Source organism: Megascapheus bottae, chromosome 13 (assembly GCF_031878675.1).
Source record: "Megascapheus bottae isolate mThoBot1 chromosome 13, mThoBot2.hap1, whole genome shotgun sequence".
Taxonomy (NCBI): domain Eukaryota; kingdom Metazoa; phylum Chordata; class Mammalia; order Rodentia; family Geomyidae; genus Megascapheus; species Megascapheus bottae.
The window spans coordinates 48,295,498-48,306,902 of record NC_143521.1 but is presented as its reverse complement, the minus strand read 5'-3'; the positions used below and the strand labels follow the sequence as shown (position 1 = coordinate 48,306,902).

At 34.9% G+C, this 11,405-nt stretch overlaps 1 non-coding gene across 1 annotated transcript; it reads left to right on the top strand.

Annotated features, from left to right (window-relative positions):
- The first annotated feature begins 1,364 nt into the window (after nucleotides 1–1,364).
- LOC150055927 (U6 spliceosomal RNA) lies at nucleotides 1,365–1,471 on the top strand. Its single transcript, XR_016537527.1, has one exon. It is a non-coding gene; the product is annotated as a U6 spliceosomal RNA (small nuclear RNA).
- The last annotated feature ends 9,934 nt before the right edge of the window (nucleotides 1,472–11,405 follow it).

Genomic DNA, 11,405 nt, shown 5'->3' with positions numbered 1-11,405 from the left:
AATCCTAAATGCATTGTTACAAATGAGGGAAACCATGGAGCCTATGTTCCTTTGGGTCTGGCTTACTTCACTTAATATAATTTTTTCCAAGTCTTCTCATTTCCTTACAAATGGGCCAATGTCATTCTTTCTGATGGCAGCACAGAATTCCATGGTGATTAAGTACCACATCTTCTTGATGCATTCATCTACTGAGGGGCATCTGGGTTGGTTCCATAGCTTAGCTATGGTGTATAATGCTACAATGAATATAGTTGTGCTGGTTGTTTTAGTATGGCTTTGTTTCTGGATATTTGGATAGTTGCCTAGAAGTAGGATGGCTGGATCATAGGGTAGCTGTATGTTTAGTCTTTTTTTTCCATATATTTTTATTGTAATTAATAGAAGGGTTACATTTTATTCACCAAATAGAGGGTGCATTACTTCACATACATTGATAGCCTTTCTCATGTCTTGGTCCCCATTTTCCTCCCCCAACTCCTGCCCCTCATCTTGTTTTCCCCCCTTCCCTATCGGATTTCAAATAACCAAATAAGCATATATACAATATATCGGATATCAAGATGAAATACTGTAACAATATGAGATAACCAAGGGACAGCAAAAGAGATGAGAGGTAACATAATACAGTAAGGACAACAATCACTCATTATGTGGCTTTTGTTTCTATATCCTGGAGGTCCTTATATTTAGTGTCATACTATATGGTAAAGAGGGAAAGTTTCACTTCCTCTTTCCCTATTTGGATCCCCTTTATGCTTGTTTCTTGCCTTATTGCTGTGGCTAGGAATTCTAATACTATGTTAAAGAGGAGTGGAGAGAGTGGGCATCCTTGTCTCGTTCCTGATTTTAGAGGCAATGGCTTTAGCTTTCCGCCATTAAGTCTAATGCTAGCTGTTGTCTAAGGGGTCTTTCTTAAGATTTCATTTAAGACTCTTCTATGTATGAGTATATTTCTGACCCATTACTATGAATTTCCAGCTACTGATTAAAGAGCATTTCTTTTTCTGTTTCTCCCTCTCTCTCTCTCTCTCTCTCTCTCTCTCTCTCTCTCTCTCTCTCTCTCTCTCTCTCTCTTTCTTTCTGTCATAAACATACATATGCTCACAGATTCCATGTTTTGTGAATGAATCTACCTGCCCAGTGGTAGAAAAGCTCCTGTAAGTGCCTAGATTTGTTCCAAATCCTGCAACAGCAACAACAACAACAACAACAACAACAACAAAACAGCAGACAAAAGATGCTTCATAATTTCTCTGTGTCTGTTTTGGTCTGTCTGTCTGTCTGTCTGTCTCCCGCGCCCCCCCAGGGTGATAAATTGTTTTTCTTTGACTAAAGTTTGATATTGAAAATCTAGTGTTCCAGTGCTCACTTCCACAACATACATATTAAAATTGGAACAATACAGATAAAACTAGTATGGACCCTGTGCAACGACCACACACAGATTCATGAAGTGTTTCGTTATTTCTGTACTTTCTGTCTTGTATATAAGTTGCTCTGTTTGGGGAGGATAAGGAGAAGCACCAAGATGATGCAGAAAGTGATGATACTCAGTAGACAGTGTTGACAATGAACTAGATAACTTGTGGGGAATGGGAGCCAGGAGGGAAAATAATTCGGATAAAATGAGGGAAGAAGGTAACACTGTTCAGAAAGAAATGTATTGAGTATTTGATCTATGTAACTGTGACCCCTCTGTATACCACCTCTATAATATTACAATAAATAAAAATGAAAAGAAAGAAATCCAGATCTGAGGTGTTGGGAGTCCAGGACTCACACAAATGGCTCATGTCTCAGACTTTCAGGTTGTAACTGAGAATTAAATGATTGGCATCTGAGATTCTGGGGCCTTTGGACTTGAAGTTGATATGTGGTCAGCATCTCAGACTCCAGAGAGTGAGCAGGCTTTTGGTCATTTTGGCTGTGATGATTACAGAAACCTATTCTCCTGCTAAATTCCCTTTTGCATGCTTCTATATAAATATATTCTATTGGTATTTGGTCTCTATAGAGCTCTAATTCATGAATCAACAATAATATTAAGTAAGATGGTTTTATATATGGCTATGTATTGATTAACTGGCAGAAAAGAGACCAGAGGCAGACAGGAACATTACAAGGAATAGTTCAACTCGGTACTGATTACTTCATTGTTTAAAAATACTATAGAATGTAAGTATTGTGATTAACAAAGATTACTTCTCTCTCTTTTTCTCGCTGAATGTATATGTATATGTGTGTAAGAGAAAACATAGACAAAAGAACCATGGATGTGAATATTAAAACATCTCAATGTCTTTCCTGGGAGGATATTCATCTCTGCTGACAAAGACAAAGGCATTTATTTTAATTTCAGCATTAAAATCAAACAATTGAAGTAGATCATAACTGCATGAGGGAAATAAAAGGCACTACAACAAAGGCTGGTTTGAAACCATTAACAACAGTTTGGCGTCTTTTTCATAGCTGACTCTGAAGGAATCCCCTTTTAAATATGAGGGGTAAGATGTCAGTGTAGAGAAGAAAGGAGCTGAAACGCACACACACACACACACACACACACACACAAATTGGTGTTACAGGGATAGATTCATAAATAACACATGCCTGAATTCTCCCTTGCGTGGGTCATAACTCTATCAGTCATTATCAGTGAGCTCTTGGGTTACTTATACAAAATTTTACCCCAAATTTCATGTAAGAAATAGAAACAACAGTCTCCACTCATGTGGTATTTATATAGCTTATATAATTTACAGTTTACTAAGCATAATGATTATTTTATAATTTTCTCTTCCAGTTTACTAACACAGAGATGCTTTTTTCATGTAATACATTTGGAGAAAATAAAAATATGTTTCAAGTAGCTTTCAATTTAGGGCCACTCACTCATGGTGTCAAGCACAGTCATATCCACACACATTCCAGACACTTCTGTAAAGCCCATTCTTCTTGCCTGTTCCTCTTTCCAACAATATGGAGTTGCCTCCAATTTCCCCATGCCTTTCCTCTACTGCTTTCTCTATCCCAACCCATATAAGTCCTAGATGCTTATTGTTATATACTGAAAGTTTTCTCTAGGCCTCATCAAAGCTAGCTTTCAATTGTAACTCCCAATGCGAAAAGGAGACTCCTTTTGGATTTTCCCTCCGGGCCCTTTCTTTCCCTGCTCCCCCCCTTCCTCTTAAGTTGTTTTCATTTTCCCTAAAGTTCACTTGATACAATCACCTTTCTATCAATAGGAAGAGTATATCATCACATCAGTTGCCCCTATTGGCAATGGAACATTTTTGTAGAAGACTGACATGCAACAACCACGAGTCAGCGGCTGAGAAATGATTGCCAGTGGGTTTTGGAGAGTTGGTGGATAGGAGATAACTCCTTGTCCCTTCCAAAGAGTTACTATTCCTCTGGAATAAATCCTTAGCCAAAGGATGAGGCTGTGTAATAGAAGTCATACAGGAGCACACAGAAACATGAAGCCCAAACACATAGGCACACACTTCACCAGGTTATATCCTAAGATGGTTGTAATCTAAAGTTCTCTACAAACAGCATATATACTAAAACGCACATTTTTGCAAGGTCAGAAGTACTGGGGCTTGAACAGAGGGCCTTATGCTTGCCATGCGATATTCTGCCACTTGAGTCATCCTTCAAGGTCTGTTTATTTTAGTTAATTGTTCAGATTGAGTCCTTTTTTTGTGCCACATAGACACCCACCGCAACAGTCAAAGCTAGACAGGAAGTAACTGAAGTGAACAGAATAGAATAGCTATGTGAGATATTTTATGAATCCCGAAATATACCTTGAAAATTAAGCTTCACTTAAATCCTGTTCAGAAAACTATTTTTCTTCTTTAGGATAAAGAAGCATGAGAAACTCATGTTCAAGTATCGCACAACCATTTGTGCGTGTCCTTTAACTTGGGTGTATGTGTGTGAGAGACAAAGAATGTGTGTTTTCACTGTGTTGGGAAAGGAGGGTGATAGCCATCTTAAGTAAAAAGATTTTTTAAAAGCCTGAGTCACTTAGAAAAGATCATATTAAGTGAAGTAAGTCAAACTCAAAGGAACTTAGGCTCAATGGTTTCCCTCATTTGTCATAATCAGTAGAAACCTTGGGCTCTCCTAGCAGAGATTTGCAATAGAACAAAACCTTGATACAAAAGATCATATAGTAGGACGCTAAATGAAAGGACCTCTAGGATACAGACACATAAGCCATATAATGAATGATTGTTGTTCTTAAGGTACTATGTTATCTCTCATCTCTTTTGCTGTCCCTTGGTTATCTCATATTGTTACAGTATCTCACTTTGTTACCTGATACATTGGATATATTTGTATTTGGTTATTTGAAATTGGATAGGGAAGGGGGGAAAACAAGATGAGGTGTGGGGGTGGGAGGGAAGGGAAATGGGGACCAAGACATGTGAAAGGGTATCAATGTATGGGAATTAATGCACCATCTATCTGGCAAATATCATGTAACCCTTCTATTAATTACAATAAAAATATATGAAAAAAAAGCCTAAATCACCAGCCTAATATCTTTTATCTTTCACCAGCTTTAGGATAGGCATGAACACTCTCCTAGGATGAAATTGCTTATCAGGAATAGGTAGAGGTTGGTGAAAAGAATATAGAATAGTAGTCAACAGGCATGGATGCTTGATATCTTGTTTGGTTTCCTTTGAGCTCTGATTTTCCCATTCTCTTGATTTTCTTATCTGTGGAAGGGGATGGAAGTAAGAAACTTCACTATCGTAGAAGCTCTGCTACCCCTTGGAAGTGAAGGACTGACAGCTTACACTTAAAACCAGTTGCAAGCCAAATGATTTCAAATGTTTTCTAAAAATAAAATCTCATTGCCTCCAAATGAGTTCTGTAACAGTTTAGTATTTACCTTTCAAAAGAATCTTTCATTTTCTTTGTGATGACTAAAAGTAACTCATTGATATTCCAACCAGGACATTTGTTAAGCCTTCATTGAACAACATGACCCTTTGCACATTAATAGTCAGAAAACTAAGACTTAAATAAATAGAAATCACTGTTTGTCCCAAGGATTAGAGGAGAACGAGTTTGTTATTGTCAAATAGTTTTCAGAAAGAATATTAGAAGACCATGCATAGGTTTCCTAATGGAAAAGAACAAATTCCATTTCCTGACTTAAAACTTCAGAAGGAAATGATGAGAATTACATGTAAAAATACTAATGACAAGTCCCATATATTAATATATAATTCTCGATATATCTATGAATTATTCATATATCCACATGGACAGTAATTGTGTTATTTAAGTGTTTTACCTCATTCTCATTAGGTTTTTATTATCTAATTTATTTTAGACCACTAATTATTACATCACTTCTTACTTATTTTGTTTGATGTGAAGATACACAAAAACTGTATAATACATAATTATGCCTTCAAATTTCTCAGCAATCTGTGTTGAAAATAACTTAGAAATGAAGACAACAGTATGCTATCTTGAAAACAGAGCCAATGTATATAATTATATTATTGAAAAATAATATTGATGGAGAAACACCTTTGAAATTTCTCATTTTATAGCGGAAATTCATGGGAGAGCCAATATTTTACAAGATCTATTTCTTCTAATAGATTTCTTTGTTTGTGGGGAAGGGAGACTGGTCCTTGTATTTTAGGCAAGTACTCTACCCTGTGAGTGACTTCTTTCTTAGCTCTTGTTTTCTGAAGAGCAGACTCTTCCTCCAAAATTCTCAAAAGCTGCTTTTTAACCTGACATGGGAATGCCCTTTGAGAGGCTCCATGTGCTTGTGGCTGCTAAATCAATGTGCAGCTTGGTAATTAGAATCCAGTATACATTTGAGATGCTTTGTCAAAACAGAGTCCTGGATAGGGAAAGGAAAATTTGAGGGCGTCAAAATTTGTTTCATACAGCAATGTATGCTCTGTTTTGTAGAAGTCCGTTCAAGCCACGAGAAAGCAAAGATATTGGCACATATCTAAGGCAATCTTCTAGTGGGAGGGAAGGCTACATTTGCTCTTTCGAATGTCTCTTTCATTATATAACAAATCTCCTTTCACAATATTGGCGACATCATGTGTGATTTACATTTAAGCTGTTTGTGATCTCTTCCTGTTGGGCGCATTCCTTATATGCTTTTCATCTTTTAACTAGCTCATACCCTGCCATTATTTATTTTGTATCTAATTCCATTTCTGCTTGACAGTAGCCACCCTAAGAAGTGACTATGAGCGTCTTTCTTGCTCCAAGATAATAACAACCCCCTTTATCTTGTTCCAATATGGTACAAATTGTAAATGTGCAAGATATTGTTGTCCAATAAAGAGAGTTATTCAAGGAATATTCAATCAATCTCAAAAGCCAAGTCTTAAATAAGCTCTTTCAGTTTTGAGTACTATGTAATATTAGAATGCAAAGCAAGCTTAAAAAAAAAACACCATAAAACAGGACCTCGAGAAAATCTCACAGACTTGCATCATTAGAGGGCATAAGTGTAAGAATGTCTGTGAGACCTGTTCACACAAACAGAAAGAATCAAATGATGGAAAAAAAAAATCAAGTGTCCACTAACAAGAGAAAGATAGAAATTGTGGTATATTTGTATAAAGAAATATTAAGTAGGAGCAATAAATAAATTTGGCTCGCAGCAAAAACTTGAATAAATCCTAATAATGGAATATAGAACAATAAAAAGGAAATAGCTCAGTGAGGCAACAGGCAGAAAATACACCATGCATAAGAGAAGCTAAGAACCCAAAGTAAAAGCATGTATTTAAGGCCTACCTTTGTACTTAACAAGGTAATTTTACATCACTGAAAGGAGAAAAGTATAATTCTATGATAATCTTCACCTCAGTGATTGGGTATAAGGAAGTTGGAAAATGCTCTAATCATCAGGCTAAATAGTGTATTCGCGTGTCTTCATTATAATCTCACCACAATTGGATGAACAAATGAGTGTGTGAATAAATGAACATATGAACAATCAAAACAATGCATACATAAATAATACATAAGAACCATACTCGCACAAATTATTATAATTCAAAACGAACCAAGGTTTGTGATCATTGTGTTTTTTCTTTGCACCTGAGGTCCATTAAAATTACATTACAGAACATGATGACTGGTAAGAGCTTTTTTAATTTTGTAACTTTATTCAGAAAAATTTTTATTTTTCTTCTACTGAAGAACAAGATGAAATAATGGTCTGTTGCCCAATTACTATCTTGAAAAGAAGTACATTCCTGAATTTAAGTAATTCATTCTTAGTTACTCATTTAACACCCAGACATGGATGACCCATTACAGAATGAGACTTGGATGGCTGGAGATGAGGCTGAAGCTGGCAAGGTACATAGAGTGAGCTCCATGGAAGTCTTCTAGGGAGATCTGATGTATCTCCCAGAAGTGTGATTCCACAGAGGCTTGCAGCAAGAACATGGCAACAAAGGATTCGTACTTGCTGAAATTCATGCTTTCTCAGGATAAAAATTAAAGATAGGATGGGAGTGGAGGTAGGCAAAACTGTAGTCAACATTGATAGATACCTTACCTGAAGGTGTCATGGACCAGTCTTCTCTTCCTCCAGTTTGGCATTGAGTATCTTCTATGATGGGCAATTTAAGAGCTGCCATACATGAGATTCATAATCTTATGAAACAGCCTTCAGAGAGTTTCCTAATCCCTTCACAGTAAGAGCCAGGAAGTAGAGTCTCACAGACTTTTCTGCCCAGGCTGGATTTAAACTGCAAACCTTACATCTCAGCGTCCTGAGAGCCACCAAAACCTGTCAGAACTCTGTTTCTTATTAAGACTTTTCTCTATTCCATTGCACACTTATCAGCTTAGTCTGATGTAAATAAGTATTTCTTATTTTTCGTGATTTGGACTGACTGTGTTTACCGGTGTGTTAAGTGTAATTAATTCTAGCTCCTAGAACAAATAACCCTCAGAGTCACTGGTTTAATACACTTAAAGTTGGATGTGCATCGGGTCTCTCATTAGTGGCTTCCTTTGTTTAATATCACATAAGCAGTGTTTCATGATTTACATTCCTCTAATTTTGCATGAGCTCAACAATTAGCCATATCCGTGAAGGCAGAGATTGAGCATGCAGACGACAGGCCTGTATGAAACCATGTGGGCAAGAGAGACAATTTATTTCATTTCTGTTATGTTGCGAAGAAGATCAGGTGACTCATTTAAAGGCAGAGGGGCTGGAGCAGAATAGTGTATCTTTGTGCTAACAGCAATCTACCACCTGCTCCGACATTGAGGGTTGGACTCCCACATTCTGAATATTCCAGTTATTAATCCTTCAGACATTGTTTCTGTTCTCTCTATTTCTTTTCTCCATCTGGATAGCTGTTTTGATGTATGTGTATATCTGAAACTTTCATATTAGATATCTCTGTCTCTTTGTACTGGATTTTAGGTTATTTTTTATTTTGAGATCTTTTTGCCACTTTGTTAATTCTCTCTTCAACTCTTAGTAATACTACATTTAATGTTTTACTGAGAATTTTTGTATATCTTTCAATGGTCCAAATTTCCCATTGTGTTTTACTTTTACTTTACATATCTTTAAAAATACAGTGCTTAAAAGTACTGTATCTATAAATTTCAGCATCAGAAATGCTTGGGAATTCTAAATCCACTAATTGTTAACTATTCTTACTATTATTCTATTTTCCAACTTCACTCTGTGTTATTATTTTTGGTCCATGAATGTTTATTAAAATACTATGGTTTTATCTTTAGAACTTTTGCAATATTTTCAATATATGGAGTATATATATTATATATTATATAATGCATATAAAATACATATAATATTTATATATTTTATATAGCATAATACATTGTATATTTAAAATATAGTATATATAATTATATATCACCTATGATATGTATGATATATATGCTATATATCACATATATGATATATATGATATTAGGCTATTGTCCATATACTATATACTACATAATACATAATAATGTAAAATATATGATATATTATATTTTCCTATTATATATTTAGTATATATTCTATATCTTACAGTTGCTCTATATTATAGCATATATAAATATATAAAATATATGTTATGTATAATATATAATACATTATTATTGTGTATGTTATACTGTTATATATGCATATATTGTTTATTATATTTTATACATTATAAATACATATGTGTATACACATATATTTTATAGACATATATTCATGTATTCTCTATGATATACATATATGCTTACATATGCATATAATATATATTACATATGTTTATATTATATATGCACACATATATTTTATATATAGATCCATAACTCTGTAGAATTCCAGAATTTAATTTTTTTCATATATTTTTATTGTAATTAATAGAAGGATTACATTATATTCACAGATAGAAGGTGCATTACTTCACATACATTGATACCCTTTCTCAAGTCTTGGTCCCCATTTCCCTCCCCCCACCCCCACCCTTCAGCTTGTTTTCCTCCCTTCCCTATCTGACTTCAAATAACCAAATACGCATATATACAGTATATCAGATAGCTAGGTGAAATACTGTAACAATGTGAGATAACCAAGGACAGCAAAAGAGATGGGCTCTCCTAGCAGAGATTTACAATAGAACAAATGCTAGATACATAAGGCCATATAGAATGATGCTAAATGAGAGGACCTCCAAGATATAGAAACAAAAGCCATACAATGAGTCATTGTTGTCCTTAATGTACTATGTTATCTCTCATCTCCAGGATTTAATTTTTTGAGATGGTTTTGAATTTTAGCATGTAGTTTTTCAGACATAATAAAATAAAAAAATTCAAGTCTTGTAGAATAACCTATTTTTACAAATTCTCTGAAAAATGTTTATGTTCACTTAACACTGAGTTGAATGTTTATGATTATTTTGATTATTTTTGTTTGCCTTTATATTACAGTTTTTTTCTATATTTTCATTAAACTTATGGCCTTTGAGGGCTCAGGCTTCCAAGTCTAAATACTCAGGTTGAGTGAGGATTAATCTCATTAAAACACAAGTTTCTAGCAAATAGAGGGAACTCTGCATGAAGTTGTTAGACAGGGTTCTGGTCCCTCTCCCACCCATCACCTGATTTCTGGCTTCCTTTCTTTTCCTTTCCTCGAGACACTTTTTTCAATTTCAAAATTAAATTACATATTTTTAAAGATGATTATTATATCACAGTTCAACGTTCATAGATTGTACAGAAGTCATTTCTAGTATCTAGTTAAGCATATTGTCAAAGGAATAGGGTTTTATCTTTATAAATTTTATTAATTGTTATTATTCAGAAGATGTACAAAGGGGTTTCACTTATATAAGTTCCTACACATTATGAATACAATTCTTCTTGGACTATTTTACTCCTTTGTATATAATCTGATATGGACAGTAGCCTTATGTTTATACTCACATTCCCTTATATTACATTTTTTGCCTTTTTTTAACTTTCCCAACAAAGAAGGTTCCCATTTTCATATTTACCATAGAAAACTAAACTCATGTGCGAAATGATATATCTCACCTTCTTCCCTTCCTTCCTTTCATTTTTCCCACATCTATTTTCTTCTTGACCCCAATTCTCATTCTAAGTCCACTAGTTCAAGTTCATTTGTGACATAAGCCTGCCTGATATACTATGTACTGGAAAAAAATCTATGTCCCAAATCCAGCTGAAACCATATTCTTGGTCCTAAAGCCAGTAGGTCATTGGTAATGAAAGGACATTAAGGGCAATTCCACTTGTTATCTCACAGAGACCACTGAGATTGCTTATCCTATCATTCTTGGTAATACTGGAAGGTATTCAGCAAGGAATGTTGGGTTGGCTGAGAATAGACAGCAAATTGTAGCAATGTCACATTTCAGCAGCATTGTCAAGGTGAAGTCACAAGGAAGAATGCAAAAGATTCAGACTAGCAAATATCAAGGAGGCTGGCACTAGTGGTTTTATCACAGCTTGGATATCTGCCAAGCAAATCACATGAAAAAGCTGGGCTTCTGCCTGATGAAGATAAGGATGCATGTACTTGTAGAAATTTTGTAGAATAGAATTGCAGTTATAGTCCCTATTTATAACCTGTACCATAGCTCTTTCAAGCATGAGTATTAAGAGATTTCCATGTGTTTCATGAGAAAAGTGTAATACAAATACTAAGAATAGTAAAATTAAATGTTATAAGAACATAGAGGTGTAGTCTGTAGGTCTCAGAGAATAGAGCAAAATCATGTACCTTATCCATTTCAAGGCATTTACAATGAATTATATGCATATGAATGAACTTGACTTTCTTGTTCTTCATGCTGACACAAATTGTACTGGCTATGTAAGATTTTTCC